The sequence below is a fragment of the Callithrix jacchus genome, chromosome 16 (genome assembly GCF_049354715.1).
Source record: "Callithrix jacchus isolate 240 chromosome 16, calJac240_pri, whole genome shotgun sequence".
Lineage (NCBI taxonomy): Eukaryota > Metazoa > Chordata > Mammalia > Primates > Cebidae > Callithrix > Callithrix jacchus.
The window spans coordinates 13,945,210-13,950,593 of NC_133517.1; the positions used below are offsets into that span (position 1 = coordinate 13,945,210).

The window sequence follows — 5,384 nt, forward strand, 5'->3', positions numbered from 1 at the left end:
AAAATATACCTAGAAGCAAAACTGCTGTGTCATATGGTAACTCAATGTTTAAACTTCTGAAAAATTGCCAAACTGTTTCCAAAGTGACTGAACCATTTTACATTCCCACCAACAATAAATTAGGATCCCATTCTCCCAACATTAAATGTTTGTTTAATGTATTCACATTCCCACCAACAATAATTTCTCCACATCCTTGGAAATCCTTGTTAATCCATCCTAGTGGGGACTAGGGAGTGGTATTGTATTGAGTTTTGATTTGGATTTCCCTGATAACTAATGAGGTGAACATCTTTTCATATGTTTATTGCAACTTGTATACCTTCTTTGGAGAAATGTCTATTCAGATTGCTTACCCATTTTTAAATTGGGTTATTTATCATCTTTTGATAGCTATAGACTTACATTTTTTTTAAAGCTCTGGCCCTTATTTGTATAGTGGTGATAGGTTATTGGATTAAAATAGGTAGTGCATGGACTATTATGATAAAGTTGAAATTTAAGGAAAGGTACTTGTACAGAGTTGTCAGAAATATGACTACAAATGTGTGGTAGTCAGGAAATTGCTGTTGACTTTACAATTTCAGTCAAGTTGTAGGAACAAAACGTAAATTACATATGTTGGGAAAGAAATAGGGGATACAGAGAGAAAACGTCATTTAAAAATCTTTCATGTATTAATTACCTTGCCATATTTTTTGCCAGTGGGATCACATGTGGAAGAAAGCATCAATTCTAAACACATTGTTATGGGGGAAATCATAGATAGCAAATTATTCAGAAAATGCTACAGCTGAGCAGATTGCCTTGCGAGGCCGAACAGGCTCCACATCCACAGTATGAAGATTGTGTATTTGTCTCCTAGTTATATTAAGAGGAATCTTTTCTTTGGCAGAAGATTGTCTCAAAAGCCCTTCTGAATTTGAACACATGAGGCATGTACAAAAGTGTCTTAGAATAAGTGCACAATAAATAGCTGCTAAATAAATTGATCTGTCAAGTCAGTGTCCTTGAAATAGTACAGCATGTTCCACATTCTATTTGAAGTGTTTGTGCCCAATTTTAGTGCAATTTCACTGTAAGGAGCAGAATTATTTTTTGGTGTGTAACTCTTTCTCCAAGCATGTTTAATGTTAATTCAGTAAAGAAAGCACTTTGGCACCTATTGGTATGAATATGTCAATTGGCAAGAAATGAATTTTTAAAGCATTCCTTATCATATGGAGAGACAGAAGAGGCCAGTAATACTATGCAAATGTGACTTCATTTGTATAAATCTCCACAAACCATATTTCTAAATCCATCCTCATAGATTAGACAAGAGATGTTAGGGAATTGAGAAGAGTTTAATAACTCAACTTTTTTTTCATTACTTTATGCTGATGAGGGTCTCCAGGAGACCTCTAGCTATATTCATCACAGAGGAATTTGATACATTTGCACAAAGGGACAGAGATAGGTTGAATTTCTTACAGATCACTGACAATTTGTTCCTTACTACAGTATCCTCAAAAAGAAAGCTTCAGTTATGTGATTGATTTTAACAAATTTGTTATCTATTTCCATTATATTTAAATGAATTTAAAACAAGTCTGGAGAAGAGTTTACCTTAGAACACTATAGCTTGTGATGTCTGCATCTTCATTTCTGCTTAAGCACAGGCACTGATGTATATAGGCCTGTTGTGGGAAATCTTCCACAGTCTAATATAAGCCATTCCAGGATGTCATGAAATTGCAAGATCTTTTGTCAATTTCAAACATTCTAAAATTCATCTCAATATTCTACAAATGTTCGCTTCTGATAAATCACACTAAATTTTTTTTTACCTTATACTATAGGACAATTATCAACTTGTTTACATTTGCCCTTGGAGGGACACATATACTTTTTACATATTTTGTGGGCAAAGAACCAATTTTTGTATCTTCAACTTCTACAGGTATTTCTTCCTAAATTGCATCTGCCTATGGTCAAGGTAAAAGGCTACTCACCCTTTTCACCTTCTCTTGCACTGTTCCCCTTGCTCACTTACAAAAGAAAGTCACACTTGTCACCCTGGACATGATACACTGTCCCTGAGGCATAAAATCCTCTGGGTACAAAGGAACAGCACAGAACATTAGCTCCATAGAAACTTCAATTAAGTAACTCTAGGCGGGCTCCAGGTGTCGAGATGGAGGAGAGCGGGTACCAGTCGGTGCTGTGTGTCAAGCCTGACGTCCACGTCTACCGCATCCCTCCGCAGGCTACCAATCATGGCTACGGGGCCACGGAGTGGCAGCTGGATCAGCCGTCATGGAGTGGCCAGCTGAGGATCACTGCAAAGGGGCAGATGGCCTATATCAAGCTGGAGGACAGGACCTCAGGGGAGCTCTTTGCTCAGGCCCCAGTGGATCAGTTTCCTGGTACAGCTGTGGAGAGCCTAACGGATTCCAGCAGGTACTTCGAGATCCGCATTGAAGATGGAAACGGGCGACGGGCATTTAATGGAATTGGCTTCGAGGACCGAGGTGATGCCTTTAACTTCCATGTTGCATTGCAGGATCGTTTCAAGTGGGTGAAACAGCAGTGCGAATTTGCAAAACAAGCCCAGAACCCAGACCAAAGACCCAAATTGGACCTGGGCTTCAAGGAGGGCCAGACCATCAAGCTCAATGTCGCAAACATGAAGAAGGAAGGAGCAGCCGGGAATCCCGAGCCCGGCCTGCCAGCACAGGAGGGTTGAGCTTGCTTCCCCCTCCCCCAGAGGGCAAAACCACCACCCTCATCCGTCCCCCTGGGGAGCAGTTGTCGGTTGGGGGATCCCTCATCCAGCCAGCAGTTACTCCCACTTCAGGAGGTGCTTCTGTACCCTGGCCATGGCCCGAGCCTGCCACCGCTGCCACTGCTGACATCTGGGGAGACTTTACCAAATCTACAGGATCAACTTCCAGCCAGACCCAACCAGGCTGGGTTCAGTTCTGACCTGAGTACAATTTTTCCTCATGTGACTACTGGGAAGGAGCTCCCTCATCTGAGCCAAAGGAAGGAGGGGGAAGCATTCCTCAGCTGGCCTGTGTTTGGAGCATGAATCTCTCCTCTCTCCTTGCCTGGCTCTGTTGACAAACTGGGCATGTTTGGCAGTAAATTGGCATCGTGTCACACTGTTTCCTGGGATTCAAGTATGCAACCAGTACACAGGAGAAGAAAAGCTCCAGGATCCCTGTCCCCGTCTGTCATCTTGACATGAGAGAGACTCTGAGACTTCTTCTATCGCAATGACGCATATTAAACACAAGCCCCTAAAGCCAAAGAATGGGTTGAGTTTGCTTCCTGGATTCAGATCAGCCCTTCCTAGGGTCTGCAGGTGTCATGTGATCACTGTTCATTGGGGGGCTTTCTTTACCCACACTGGCTATAGCCACTTCAGTCCATCTGCCCTCCAGAGGAGGGGTTCCTTCCTGATTTTTAGCAGGATTAGAGGCTATAGCTTGAGCTTACAACCAGGAGGGAAATTGGAAGGATCAAGCAGCTTTTAAAAATGTTTAAATGTTTTGCTTTGTTAATGTGCTGATCCTCACTAACTCATCTCTGCAAAAAGAACTGCTCCCTCAGTGTGCTCCAGCGGTGTCTCTGAAGGCATTCCTCACTGTCAGCGGCTGCCCTGAGCTTCATCTCTGGCCAGTATTCATGAGCAGCAGTATTCATCTCTGGCCAGTGGCCAGTTGTCTGGTTTCCATGTATTCTAGGCCAGTTAGGCAACACAGAGCCAAGGTGGGTGCTAGAAGCCGGCTGGGATGGTGTTGGAGCAGGAAGGCATGGAGCTGTGGGAGCCAGCACTCCTGTCAGCTCGTGGCCCTCTGGGCTCACCGATTCACAACGCAGCCCCTGGTAGACTTGGGTTTCTCTCTGGTGGTTTCTAAAGTGCCTTATCTGCAAACAACTTCTTTCTTTTCTCCTTCAGGAACTGTGAATGACTAGCAGAAGGAGCTCAGTAAACTAGAAGTCCAGGGTTGCTTGGATTACTGGCTTGTAAGAAATCTGAATGCACCTCTGAAATTCCTTTTATCAACTTACCTCTCAGTTGAAAGATTTCTTTTTTCAATGGTCAAGACCATGAACTGAAAAAAATGTTGGCCTTTTTGTGGGACCAGATTTTTACGATAAAATAAATACTTTTACTTCTGTCAAAAATAAATAAGTAACTCTAATGATAACTTTGTCTAAAATACATATTTCTGAAGAAAGGAAAGCTTAACTTTAAAAATATGTCATTTTAACTCTTTTTGGAATGTTCTAATTTCAGATAAGTATATAAAAGAATAATGAGAGTGATGAGAGTCTTATTCAATAGCATCACCTCTTTGATAGAGACCACATGGCTGTAAGGGAGAGGCTGTGAGGAGAAGCAAAGAGATGTGTGTGGGCAGCACTGAGGGTCCCACAAGCTCTAAGGTCTAGGAGGCAAACTCCTTGCAAAACTCTGGGATCCAGTTTTCTTTATATCCATTGATCATCTGTTTATCTTGGAATTCAAATTTTGAAGTGATTTAATTGTCACAAGAATGCATATCAACGTATTTAAAATGAGTTAGGGTTTTTGAGAGAAAGTAGGATTCATCTGATTTGTTTGACAAATCAGGTTTTCTAGATAGGTGGGCATTTTTTAACTGAATAAACTGGAACAACAATGTTTCTGTATCTTTAAATAAAAATATTTTATATTTTGGGGTTGTTAGGGACTGAAGGTTTGTGTCATTCCTCAAATTCATATGTTGCCCATCAATGTGATGGTGTTTGGAGACAGATGAGGCCTAGGGAGGCAATAAGGGTCAGATGAGATCTGAGACAAGTGGCTTAAAAGAAGGGGAAGAGAGAGCTTTCTTTCTCTTTCCACCATATAAGGACACGTTTAAAAAGGTGGACTTTTATACTGTTGGTGGGAGTGTAAATTAGTTCAACCACTGTGGAAGACAGTGTGATGATTCCTCAAGGACCTAAAAATAGAAATTCCATTTGACCCAGCAATTCTATTACTGGGTATATATTAAGGACACGTGCACACGAATGTTCATTGAGGCACTGTTTACAATAGCAAAGACTTGGAACCAACCCAAATGCCCATTGATGATAGACTGGACAGGGAAAATGTGGCACATATACACCATGGAATACTATGCAGCCATAAAAGTGATGAGTTCGTGTCCTTTGTAGGGACATGGATGAAAATGGAAACCATCATTCTCAGCAAACTGACACAAGAACAGAAAATCAAACACCGCATGTTCTCACTCATAGGCAGGTGTTGAACAATGAGAACACATGGACACAAGGAGGGGAGCATCACATACTGGGGTCTGTCAGGGGGAAATAGGGAAGAAACAGTGTGGGGCGGGGTGAGG

The 5,384-nt window shown here is 41.8% G+C and overlaps 1 pseudogene; it reads left to right on the plus strand.

Annotated features, from left to right (window-relative positions):
- The first annotated feature begins 2,161 nt into the window (after positions 1-2,161).
- On the plus strand, positions 2,162-4,180 carry LOC100397944 (adaptin ear-binding coat-associated protein 2 pseudogene; annotated as a pseudogene).
- The last annotated feature ends 1,204 nt before the right edge of the window (positions 4,181-5,384 follow it).